The 13744-nt window shown below is 37.5% G+C and overlaps 1 protein-coding gene and 1 pseudogene across 1 annotated transcript in view; one reads left to right on the forward strand and one right to left on the reverse strand.

Moving 5' to 3' along the window:
• The window catches only part of LOC142840066 (uncharacterized), a 188001-nt gene that overhangs the window by 37240 nt on the left and 137017 nt on the right, over positions 1 to 13744 (reverse strand). The gene's annotated exons all lie outside the window — the stretch shown is intronic.
• Positions 8335 to 11850, forward strand: LOC142840016 (uncharacterized; annotated as a pseudogene).

Genomic DNA, 13744 nt, shown 5'->3' on the forward strand with positions numbered 1-13744 from the left:
GTCTGGTGCCCAGGCCTTTGTGGAGGGGTTACTTCAGATCTTGAAAACTCAACGTTTCCCACCATATGGAGATATGGTTCTCAGTACCAAGGCCATTCTGGACGTAGCAAAGAGTTCAAAAAATACCTGGTATACCCTTTGTGTAGAATTGTTGGACTAGCCTCTCCCTAAATTTGTCACATTGTATCATAGTTTCTGCTGACATCATGTAATTCTTTCATTTCCCCCTAGGAAGTAATAGACTAGGCTAGCTTTGAACTCACAGAGAGGCACAGGGTTCTTCTCCCTGTGTCTTGGGATTAAAGGTATAAGCCACCACCACCTGGCAAGATGCTATTTTTCTTTTTTCATTTTTTTTTTTTTTGGTTTTTCAAGTTTCTCTGAAGCTTTTGAGCCCATCCTGGAATGAGCTTTTAGAACCCTGTCAGTGAAGAATGACCTGCTGTAAAAGATCACGGGCATACTTAGGAAAATATTCTGAGAATATTTTTGCCTATATATTTTGACTGGCAAGTTTCCTGTTTCTATTTCAATTGTTCAGAGTATAATCCAGATCATTATTCTAAGGGATACTTATGAATAACAGCATATATTGTATGCACAATCTATCTAACCTCTGTCCCTTGAGCATTGGACAGAGATCAATGCATAACATCGTTAAAGATACTTTTCTTTTTAATCTCCTAAGTGTGTGATGTGATTTCTCCGTGGGAAGGCATATTAATTGTAGAAGAGCTGCATTTTTGTACTGATAGAAATATTGCTTCTGAGTCAACTTCTGTTATGTTGACTCAGGTAGATTTGGTCCCTCTTTGTTGCTTTCCTAGGCAACCTTGAGTGTCCTCTATATTACACCCTCAAAGTTCTTAAGTGACTGTACCAATTCACAGTATTAAAATTATGTATTTGCTGGGCAGTGGTGATGCATGCCTTTAATCCAAGCTCTCGGGAGGCAGATGTATGCAGATTTCTGTGAGTCTGAAGCCAGGCTGGTCTACAAGAGCTAGTTTCAGGACAGTCATCAAAGCTACAGAGATACCTTGTCTCAAAAAAAAACCAGTAAATAAATAATGCATTTGAGGCATGTAGTTGACTGCCCAATGCTGTCGCAGGAAAAGGATTTGCATATGGAGCAGTTCTTTTGTCCTCAGATCACAATAGGAAAAATAGATTATTGTGTGCACTGCAGGGGGCACAGCATAGGCAATCAGCTGATGGAGCCACCACTATGAAAAAGGGCCTGACTGTGGTAGCAGGAGAGGTTTGTAATTGCCCAGCATGTGTAAATTAATGTCATGTGAATGAACACAGAGCAGATTGTGTGGATGTCCAGATTAGCAAGGTTATCTTAACTGAAGGAACATTGAATTTGCAATTAGACAACTATCCTCTGCAGATATGATCGATTGTTTTATTGGTATTTATTGAGCTCTACAATTTTCTTTGCTTCACTCCCTGCCTCTCCACTCCCCACTTCAACCCTCTCCCATGGTCCGCATGCACCCAGTTTACTCAGGAGATTTTGTCTTTTTATACTTTATACTTCCCATGTAGATTAGAGCTCTGTAAGTCTCTCTTAGCATCCTCATTTTTGTCTAAGATCTGGGATTTGTGGTCTGTAGGCTGGCTTTCTTTGCTTTGTGCTTTAAAAACACTTATGAGTGAGTACATGTGATAAGTGTCTTTTTGGGTCTGGGTTACCTCATGCAAGATAATGTTTGCAAGTTCCATCCATTTCCCTGCAAATTTCAAGATGTCATTATTTTTTCTGCTGTGTAGCACTCCATGGTGTAAATGTACCACATTTTTCTTATCCATTCTTGAGTTGAGCAGCATTTAGGTTGTTTCCAGGTTTTGGCTAGGACAAACAAAGCTGCTATGAACATAGTTGACCACATGTCCTTGTGGCACGATTGAGCATCCTTTGGATATATACCCCAAAGTGTTGTTACTGGATTGTGAGAAAAGTAGTTTCCTAATTTTCTGAGATATTGCCACACTGATATCTAAAGGGGCTGTACCAGCTTGCATTCATACCAGCCATGCAGAAATGTTCCCTTTTCCCCACAACCTCTCCAGCATAAGTTGTCATCAGTATTTTTGATCTTGGCCATATATTCAGGTGTCAGTTATAGTCTCAGAGTTGTTTTGATTTGCATTTCTCTGATGACTAAGGATATTGAATATTTCCTTATGTGTCTTTCAGCCATTTTAGATTCCTCTGTTGAGTTCTCTGTTTAGGTCTTTACTCCATTTTTTATTGAATGATGTGTTCTTTTGATGTCCAATTTCTTGAGTTCCTTGTATATTTTAAAGATCAAACCTCTGACTGATGTGGGGTTAGTGATGATCTTTTCCTATTCTGTACGCTGTCATTTTGTCTTGTTGACCATGTCCTTTGATTTACAGAAGCTTTTCAGTTTCAGAAGCTTCTCTCATTGTCTGTGCTGCTGGGGTTATATTTAGGAAGTGTTTCCCTGTGCCATTGCCTTCAAGTGTACTTCCCACTTTCTCTTCTATAAGTTTCAGTGTGGCTGGCTTCATGTTGAGTTCTTTGATCCATTTGGACTTGAGTTTTGTGAATGGTGATAGATATGGGTCTATTTTCATTTTTCTACATGTTGATATCCAGTTATGCCAGCACCACTTGTTAAATATGCTTTCTTTTTTTCCATTTGATATTTTTTTGGTTCCCTGTCAAAAATCAGGTGATCGAAGATGTGTGGGTTGATATCTGGGTCTTCTGTTTGGTTCCATTGTTCCACCTTTCTGTTCTTACAGCAATACCAGGCTGTTTTCAGTATTGTAGCTCTGTAGTAAAGATTGAAGTCAGGGATTGTGATGCTTCAAGAAGGTCTTTTATTGTATAGGATTGTTTTGGCTTTCCTGAGTGTTTTTTTTTTGTGTGTGTGTGTTTTCATATGAATTTGAATACCATTCTTTTGAAGTCTTTGAAGAATTTTTCTGGGATTTTGATGAGCATTGTATTCAATCTGTAGATTGCTTTTGGTATGATCAATCTTGCTTGACAGAGTTATGTCTACTTGGATATTTGCAAAACAGGCCATTTCCTAACTCTGTGTGTCAGGTTACAAATCTCAAAAGTCAACATGTGTATTTCGGCACCATCAATCTATCTCTTGTTAATGACATCCCCTCTCCGAGGGAAGAGCCTACTCTTTTTTAAAGTCAATATAGAAAATATTATTTAATCTTAAAAGTGTACTTTTTTTGGTTTTTTGAGAAAGGATTTTTTGTAGTTTTGGAGCCTGTCCTAGAACTAGATCTTGTAGACCAGGTGGGCCTCAAAGTAACAATGATCTGCCTGCTTCTGCTTCCTGAGTGCTGGGATTAAAGGCCTGAGTCACACTGCCCATCTAAAAGTGCATTATTATGATCACTTTAAAAATCATTTTTTGGTATCATTTTCAAATACTTTCTTTTTTTCTTTTTCTTTTCTTTTTTTTTTTTTTTTTGGATTTTCCAACAGGGTTTCTCCATAGCTTTTGGTTCCTGTCCTGGTATTAGTTCTTGTAGACCAGGCAAGCCTCAGACTCACAGAGATCCCCATGCCTCTGCCTCCCGAGTGCTGGGATTAAAGGCATGCGACACCACTGCCCGGCTCAAATACTTTCCTTAAGTGTATTGCTGCTCTTAGCCCGGCTCAAATACTTTCCTTAAGTGTATTGCTGCTCTTAGCCCGGCTCAAATACTTGATTTTGATTAGAATCTTACAGTTCTTCTTTAAGAAACACACACATACACACACACACACACATATATACAGTTATTCTTTAAGAAACACACACTAACACACATATACAATTCTTCTTTAAGAAACATATATATGTATATGTATATATATTTATGTTTGTCTCATTCCAGATGGTTGTGAGCCACCATGTGGTTTCTGGGAATTGAACTCAGGACCGTTGGAAGAGCAGGCAATGCTCTTAACCACTGAGCCATCTCTCCAGCCCCTCAGAATATTTCTTATACTCTTTGGTGATAAACAGTTCTACATTTCTCTTCTTGATCTCAGATGCTTGCTTCAAATTATTTAATTTTATTTTTTCATTTATATTTTAATAATAAAACTTGCCTGAAGATCATAAAGTAAAACAGATGCCATGGCCAGCCTTACACCACAGGCAAGGCTGACACATAGCTTTAATCCCAGTAGTCACACTAGTTTGTTGTAGAGTCAAATGCTGGTGTCTCATATCTTTAATCCTATCACTAAGGAGTTGCAGATAGAAACTGACATGTCTGGACAGAGAGAGGAATATAAGGTGGTACGAGAGAGGAGCTGAGGATTGAGTGTTTTGTAGAAACAGCATTCAGTCTGTGGACTTACAGAGACAGGATACCCCATTTAATCAGTCTAGCAAAATTCACCTAGGGCTTCCCTTGGAGGGGATGCTGAGGCTAAGGAAAAATTAGATTAAGAGAAATGAAGACAGGATCATAGGTTAGACCTAGAGGATGAAAGGTCAATAGAAAACAGCCTGAGTTTATTTCTCAGCCAGCATATATACTAAATATAGTCTGGATATATATACTAAATATGTTCTGGATTGACCTTCTTATAGGAAGCTCAGAAAAACCTTACCAAGTAGTCAGACTATTTGCAATTATACCAGACAGTAATCTTGGAACTTAACTATCATTTTATTTTCACAGGATCCCAAAGAAAAAACATCGCCCCCATGACAGCTGGAAGTAATTCTAAAAGACTTCCTCTCCTCTCCCAACAAAGTTTGTCCACAGGGTTAGGGACATCATTTAGGGGTTGGTTATAATTGGTATAGGATTGTGGGTTGGAGGGGAAATTTTATTTTTAATTTTTTTGGTTTTTTGAGACAGGGTTGCTCTGTGGTTTTGGAGCCTGTCCTGGAACTAGCTCTTGTAGACCAGGCTGGTCTCAAACTGACAGAGATCCACCTGCCTCTGCCTCCCAAGTGCTGGGATTAAAGGCATGGACCACCACTGCACGGCTGGAGGGGAAATTTTAAAGGCTCAGGGATCTCTTTTTAAAAAAGTGCGAAAATTGGATGAAATAATAGATTAGTGTGAGCTTACACACACTAATAATAGTGAGTAATAGAGTGAATGCTTGTGAGTTATAATTTATAGGCAATTGCATTTGTATAGATTCTTGTTTTTATTTTATTTTTATTTTTATTTTTTTGACTTTTCGGGACAGGGTTTCTTTTTTTTTTGTTGTTTTTTTTTTTTTTTGTTTTTTTTTTTTTTGGTTTTTCGAGACAGGGTTTCTCTGTAGCTTTGGAGACTGTCCTGGAACTCCCTTTGTAGACCAGGCTGGCCTCGAACTCACAGAGATCCTCCTGCCTCTGCCTCCCAAGTGCTGGGATTAAAGGCGTGCGCCACCACTGCCCGGCCGGGACAGGGTTTCTCTGTGGCTTTTGGTTCCTATCCTGGAACTAGCACTTGTAGATCAGGCTGTCCTTGAACTCACAGAGATCCTCCTGACTCTGCCTCCCAAGTGCTGGGATTAAAGGCGTGCACTACCACCGCCCGGCGATTTGTATAGATTCTTATATTGATATAATGTTAAGTCATATTGAATATTATATGCATTCATGCTTCTACCTCTCCTTAAAATATTTTATATATTGATATATATTTATCCTATTGCAAAGCACATTTCTACCACTGATCAAGATACCTATACATTGTTTACATTTTGAGGTCATTGTCCTCATTTGTTGCTATATTGTATAATGTTCTCATATGAAATCTTAGTCTTTAAGTTATATAGGTATTAAAAATTATAGATCAATAGTCATCTATGTTTGTCATTCTTATAGTTAGAATAATCCGGTTCTTTAGATAAGTAGAGATTATATTCTGCATATATAGGTAATCTTCAACCACTTCAAAGAACTGTAGAATATGGCATTTAACTAACTTAGAGTTCTGTTGAAGTGAGGCACTATTGCTCCTGGTAGCATTGATCTATTCCCCCAGAGAATGTTGAGCACTGAAAGCACTCCATTTGGAGCTTGTTTTTTTCTTGGCAAAACTGTCTTTTGGGCAAAACCATGCTCATGCCTCAACTACTGAAAAGATAGATGGTGTCTGAATATGGATAAACAAGTCTGTTAAATCTTGACAAGACAGGGTAAGATGGTTTTGAAAAATTTCCTACCTCTGAAAAAGATCTGTCAGTTATTCCAGGTCATAGCAAAAGTTGGTCCCTTCAATGTTGCAAATGAGAATTTGCATGATTGCCCAGGTAGCCAGTTATCTCTGTAATTTGTTGCACATTTTGTTTTTTTAAAAGATGTATTTATTTATTATGTATACAACATTCCTTCCATGTATGCTTGCCAGAAGAGGGCACCAGATCTCACCATAGATGACTCGGAGCCACCTTGTGGTTGCAGGCAATTGAACTTAGGACCTTTGGAAGAGCTGTCAGTTCTGTTAACCTCTGAGCCATCTCTCCAGCCCTGTTGCACATTTTGAAAAGTTGCTTGATTGCACTTCCTGCTTACTCAAGTAATATTTCCCTTCTCAGATTCAATGGGGTTGAAAACTAGATAGTTGTAGTTACTTTGCTCTCATGACTTGTCCAAATTATTTATTAAACAAGAATTAAACTAGTTAGGATGGGAAAATTGTTGAATATATTGTTCTTATTGTATATAATTTTGTATTGGGCTTAGAACTCTCTTATTTATACAAAAGGGGGAGATGCTGTAGAAAGAATTACAGCCAGTGATTTCCCGCCTATTGTGGCGTGGCATCTTATACTATACTTGCCAATGTAGAGCATGAGTTTGGCCTCTTTTCTGGCTGTGTGATTCAGATTCTGATCTCTGTTCAAGCATAAGATTCTGATTTGAGTCCATCCCTAAATAAGTATACATTTATTTCTCAATTCTGAGCTGGTGTTGTATTTCTTTAAAGCATCCTTCTTCAAGCAACATTAAATGGGAATAATTGAAATGACTAAATGCATTTTTTCCATTGTTGACCATGAACTAATAGTAACCGGGTTCACAATGTACTTGGCTGAATGAACAACCTCCCAGAAAAGATCATGTATTTGAACAAGTTTCTCTCCATAGTGGTTTTCTCTCAATTTTCTGTGGATCTTTAGTAGGAGAAGAAGCCCTTTTATATGAAATTCCTCATTGTATCCAATGAATCTCAATACCCTCAAGTAATTTCCTGACATTTAAATCTACTGTGTTAGCTAGGCGATGGTGTCACACGCCTTTAATCCCAGCACTCGGGAGGCAGAGGCAGGCAGATCTCTGTGAGTTTGAGACCAGCCTGGTCTACCGAGCTAGCTCCAGGACAGGCTCCAAAGCCACAGAGGAACCCTGTCTGGAAAAACCAAAAAATAAAGAAATAAATCTACTGTGTTGTGCTTGACATTAATCAGCCAGCTTCCTACTTATACTGAAATGCTTTTAACATCATTATAGGCTCAATCTCTAAATCACATAAAATATAGCAGAAACAGTTGTTATTCAGACCTCAGAAGTTTGGTATCGTGCTGTTTTAATTGTTTCATTTGCTTATCTGAGTAACTGTGTGGCTCCCAATTCCTGTAACTAATGGATGGCATCATTCCTGGCTCTATTTATTAGTTTTTATGTTATTGGATGATGGTGCTAGAATGTAGGTATTTTTTTATGTCAAGTATATGCTGCTATGCTGAGCTTCATAATTTCTTGAATTTTCAAAATTGACAGAGGGCATCACTCTGATTGCCAAGATGCCATGTGTTCATAGCATTAATACTGCCTGAGTATTCTGAGTCATTAACTGGAGTGAAAACAATTCTTTGTGGAAAGTTCAATAAAAGTCTTGCAGTTCTTTTTATCCCATTGTTTGTTTCATTCCAGTTTGCAATGGAAACAGGGCCTCAATGTTTATTTCCACCTCTCCTGGACCTGATTGCTTAGACTTGACTGGCATTCAACTCAGAGACAAACATTCCCGCCTCTGTTTTCTGAGTGTTGTGGTTAAAGGCACAATACTTCAATACACCCAGTTTGTCCATCTTTTTTTCCTTTTCTGTAGTCAGTAATTTTTTTGTACAATATTCTCATGCATATGTACTGTTGTACAATGTACTGTTGATCTTTTCTGTTTTTCTCTCCCTATGAATAGATATTTCTCTTATAAGGTGGTACAAATGGTACAGAAATAAAAGAATTGACTCTCCTTTTAAATTTCATTCTAAAGTGACTGTCTATGTCATGGAATAAGAGTGGATAACACCAGCATCATACAACTATACTTTCAAGGGAGTATGCATTCCAATGTTGCCACTGTCATGCTTACATTGTACACATGTGTGGTATATTTTTGAAGGCAGTGACCTATGATGATGTGCATATCAACTTCAGTAAGGAAGAGTGGGATTTGCTGGATGCTTCCCAGAAGAATCTCTACAAAGATGTGATGCTCGAGACCTACAGGAACCTCACTACTATCGGTAAAAATAAATTTCTTTCATGTTTCAAAATATGGAGACAACTCTTCCTTGGTTTATGTTGTTGTTCTGTAATTTGATTTAGAAAGAAGGAGAATGAGGTGAATAACACAGTCATAGTTCTTAGGATAATAAGCTAATTATTTCACAATGTTAAATAATATAACATACATATTCTGGTACTATATTTTAGGATACATTTGGGAAGACCATAACACTGAGGAACATCGTCAATGGTGTAGAAGGCATGCAAGGTAATTTTCTTATGCAAGTTTATTACAATGTGCCTCTGATGAGTTTGTAATGTGTTATGACACTTTTAAACAAAACAACAGTGTAAATAAGCACAGCTTTAAATGAATTAATGGTTAATAAATTCTCACAAATCCATATAGCTCAATTTCCTGTATGTGAATTGCGTTTGCAAGGCATTCATTTAAGAAAAATTCAAGGAAGCAATGACTAAACAGATTTTAGCATTAACCATGAGAGCTATATTATACATCTGCCAGTCCATTTGTTTCTTGTTACTCATGACAGAAAATGTATACACATTTCAGTGATGATGAATATAGCAGCAAAACTTTCTACTAAATCAATAGCCCATGGTAAGTCTTGTATTACTCATATAGTTTTTGTGACTGTGTTAAGTTTAATGAAAGCAGCTGTTGGAGTCAAGGATCAAGGGGCAGATGTTGTGGAGAAACCTTAATATCTATACCACAAGTCTGTGAGGAACAGAAAGTCAAACCGTGAGGATTCAATGTGCAAATCATTTATTGACTATTCTTCCTTTCCTATATATATCATATGTTACTCTTGATACAAGAGTACGAGCATAGGGATAAGGAAATATTTAGCATACCTCTCCTTAAGAACAATTAAGAAGATAAAATGTAGTTCCTATGTAGAGTATACTTGTTGAATTTGATACAAGAATACAAAGTTAATTCATTTTCTACCATCATTGTTAATACATAAACTAACATTACAAAAAAAACCACGATGAGTTCTAGGTCTGTGCAAATACTTTTAGGTGTCTTAGTTCACTCTGCAAATGTATAATGATTCACGATATAGTAAAATTTATAAATGTAGTAAAGTTGGTAAAGCACTCAATGTATGCAGTTCTCTTCAAAAATGTAAAAAATATAATAGAAAAATATAGGTATAGATGAAAAGGTAAACCATGGCACAAAGGAAATTATCATCACAAATATTTTTTGAGATGCAAAATGACCCCTAATGGGTGAACAAAACATGATTTAAAACAAAGATATAGAACCATTATGTTTGATTCCTTTTTACAGTTGGAAAAAATATGAAGTTAATTCCTATAGATATGAGGTTTCACAGTGCATTGAATGTGGTGTAACTTTTACATGCATAAATTATCCTTGCAGGATTGAGAGAAATCAAACTGGAGCGACGTTTTCCATATATTCTCACTGTCCTATAGCCTTGTCTTATAACACTCATCTTTTAAGGAATGAAAAAACATATACCGGAGAAAAATGCTCTAAAATTAAGCAATGTGATAAAACCTTTGTTCATCCCAATCATCTTCAAAGGCGTAAAAGAACACATTCTGGAGAGAAACCCTATGAATATAATAAGTGTGCTAAGGCCTTTGCTGACAACAGTGTTCTTCAAACTCATAAAGGAACACATACTGGAGAGAAACCCTATGAATGTAATCCATGTGCTAAGGCCTTTGCTGACAACAGTGCTCTTCAAAAACATAAAATAACATATACTGGAGAGAAACCCTATGAATGTAATCATTGTGGTAAGGCCTTTGCACATCGTAGTCATCTTCAAGTGCATAAAAGAACACATACTGGAGAGAAACCCTATGAATGTAATCAGTGTGCTAAGGCCTTTGCTGACAGCAGTTCTCTTCAAAAACATAAAAGAACACACACTGGAGAGAAACCCTATGAATGTAATCAGTGTGGTAAGGCCTTTGCACGTCATTATTATCTTCAATTGCATAAAAGAACACATACTGGAGAGAAACCCTATGAATGTAATCAGTGTGCTAAGGCTTTTGCTGACAGCAGTGCTCTTCGAAAACATAAAAGAACACATACTGGAGAGAAACCCTATGAATGTAATCAGTGTGCTAAGGCCTTTGCTTACAACAGTGCTCTTCGAAAACATAAAAGAACACACACTGGAGAGAAACCCTATGAATGTAATCAGTGTGGTAAGGCCTTTGCTGACAGCAGTGATCTTCAAAAACATAAAAGAACACATACTGGAGAGAAACCCTATGAATGTAATCAGTGTGCTAAGGCTTTTGCTGACAGCAGTGCTCTTCGAAACCATAAAAGAACACATACTGGAGAGAAACCCTATGAATGTAATCAGTGTGCTAAGGCCTTTGCTTACAACAGTGCTCTTCGAAAACATAAAAGAACACACACTGGAGAGAAACCCTATGAATGTAATCAGTGTGGTAAGGCCTTTGTTGACAACAGTGCTCTTCAAAAACATAAAAGAACACATACTGGAGAGAAACCCTATGAATGTAATCAGTGTGCTAAGGCCTTTGCACATCATAGTCATCTTCAATTGCATAAAAGAACACATACTGGAGAGAAACCCTATGAATGTAATCAGTGTGGTAAGACCTTTGCACATCATAGTTCCCTTAAATTGCATAAAAGAACACATACTGGAAATAAACCCTATGAATGTAATCAGTGTGGTAAGGCCTTTGCACGTCATTATTATCTTCAATTGCATAAAAGAACACATACTGGATTGAAACCCTAAAATGTAATCAGTGTGCTAAGGCCTTTGTTGACAACAGTGCTCTTCAAAAACATAAAAGAACACATACTGGAGAGAAACCCTATGAATGTAATCAGTGTGGTAAGGCCTTTGCACATCATAGTCATCTTCAATAGCATAAAAGAACACATACTGGATTGTAACCCTACGAATGTAATCAGTGTGCTAAGGCCTTTGCTGACAACAGTGCTCTTCAAAAACATAAAAGAACACATACTGGAGAGAAACCCTATGAATGTAATCAGTGTGGTAAGGCCTTTGCACGTCATAGTCATCTTCAATTGCATAAAAGAACACATACTGGAGAGAAACCCTATGAATGTAATCAGTGTGGTAAGGCATTTACCCAATTTAGTGGTCTTCAAATACATAAAAGAATACACACTGGAAAGAAACCCTATGAACGCAATCATTGTAGCAAGGCCTTTGCACATCGTAGTCAACTTCAAAGGCATAAAAGATCACATACTGGATAGAAACCCTATGAATCCAATCAGTGTGTTAAGACCTTTGAATATGAAAATAGTCTTCACATTCATAAAAGAATGCACACTAGAAAGAAACCTTATGAGTGAAATCAGTGTGGTAAGGCCTTTACCGAACCCCTGTACTCTTGAAAGGCATAATATAACACCTACTGTAGAGATATTGATGAATGGAATTTGTGGTAGGTGGAGGAAGGTCATTGGTTAATCAAGAAACTGCCTTTGCCCATTTGATAGGCCAGCCCTTAGGTGGCTGAAGTAGACAGAACAGAATGCCGGGAGGGAGAGGGAAGTGAAGCAGACATCATTTCCTCTCCTGTCCGGAGAAGATGCGATGCAGCCTGCCACCAGGGCAGACATGCTGAATCTTTCCCGGTAAGCGCACCTCTTGGTGCTACACAGATTAGAAATGGGCTAAATTAATACGTAAGGCTTAGCCTAGAAGAGGCTAGATATAATGGGCCAAGCAGTGTTTTAATTTATCTCTGAGAGTTCAAGGACAGCCTGGTCTACAGAGTTATTCCGGGAAAAAGATATATAGAGAATATAAAATAAAAGTAAAAATAAACGAAATAGAGGTTAAAGTAAAACCGCACAAAGATAGAAAATAAACAGAGAATCTTGATACTGTATGCTATTGTGCTCTCTGAATTGATTTAATGGTGAGGAAAGAGCAACATCGGCTAAAAGATATTTGTTTATAAATACTGCTGAACTAATCCAAGAAAGATATTTTGAAAATACCTTGACTTCAGAATTTGCATCTAAGGATATGATACTTTGGATCAGAGATTCTTCTTTTGTTTTCACAGGATAAGACCCTATGGATTGCTTCTATTGTAATACGGTACAATAGACCACGCCCTCCTGAAAGGTTGCTGTGAACACCTTCAGAAAATTACTTATCTGCAAACTGAGACAAATATAGCACACAGGTTATACCCTCAAAGACCTGATTAACAGCACCCCTATACAGCAGGAAGCAGTTTGGAGAGAAATAACTACGTCCATATTCCCAAATATTGTTTATAAATGTTCTTCTACATTTAAAGGGTGATATAATATAGATATAAATAATTTGGTTTTTTTAATATTTATTTATTTATTATGTATACAATATTCTGTCTGTGTGTATGCCTGCAGGCCAATCTACCTCCTCCCTCCCTCTCTCTGCTTGAGAGAGTTATTTCCAGGTTTTAGTTATTACAAACAGTGCTGCTATAAACATAGTAGAACAAATGCTTTTGTAGCGTGATTGGGCATCTCTTGGATATATTCCCAAGAGTGGTATTGCTGGATCCTGAGGTAGGTTGATTCTGAATTTCCTGAGACACCACCACACTGATTTCCAAAACGGTTGCACAAGTTTGCATTCCCACCAGCAGTGGATGAGTGAGCGTTCCCCTTACTCCATATCCTTTCAAGCAAAGGCTATCATTGGTGTTTTTTATTTTAGCCATTCTGACTGGTGTAAGATGGTATCTTAACGTTGTTTTGATTTAAATTTCCGTGATCACTAAGGAAGTTGAACATGACCTTAAGTGTCTTTTGGCCATTTGAACTTCTTCTGTTGAGAATTCTCTGTTCAGTTCAGCTCCCCCTCCATTTTTAAATTGGGTTAATTAGAATTTTAGTGTCTAGTTTTTGTTTGTTTGTTTGTTTTTTTGTTTTGTTTTGTTTTTCGAGACAGGGTTTCTCTGTGGCTTTGGAGCCTGTCTTGGAACTAGCTCTGTAGACCAGGCTGGTCTTGAACTCACAGAGATCCGCCTGCCTCTGCCTTCCGAGTGCTGGGATTGAAGGCATATGCCACCATCGCCCGGCTAGTGTCTAGTTTCTTGAGTTCATTATATATTTTGGAGATAAGTCTTTGTCTGATGAACATCTTCTCCCATTCAGTAGGATGCCTTTTTGTCTTAATGGGAGTATCATTTGCTTTACAGAAGCTTCTCAGTTTCTGGAGGTTCCATTTATTCATTGTTGCTCT

Source organism: Microtus pennsylvanicus, chromosome 22 (assembly GCF_037038515.1).
Source record: "Microtus pennsylvanicus isolate mMicPen1 chromosome 22, mMicPen1.hap1, whole genome shotgun sequence".
Lineage (NCBI taxonomy): Eukaryota > Metazoa > Chordata > Mammalia > Rodentia > Cricetidae > Microtus > Microtus pennsylvanicus.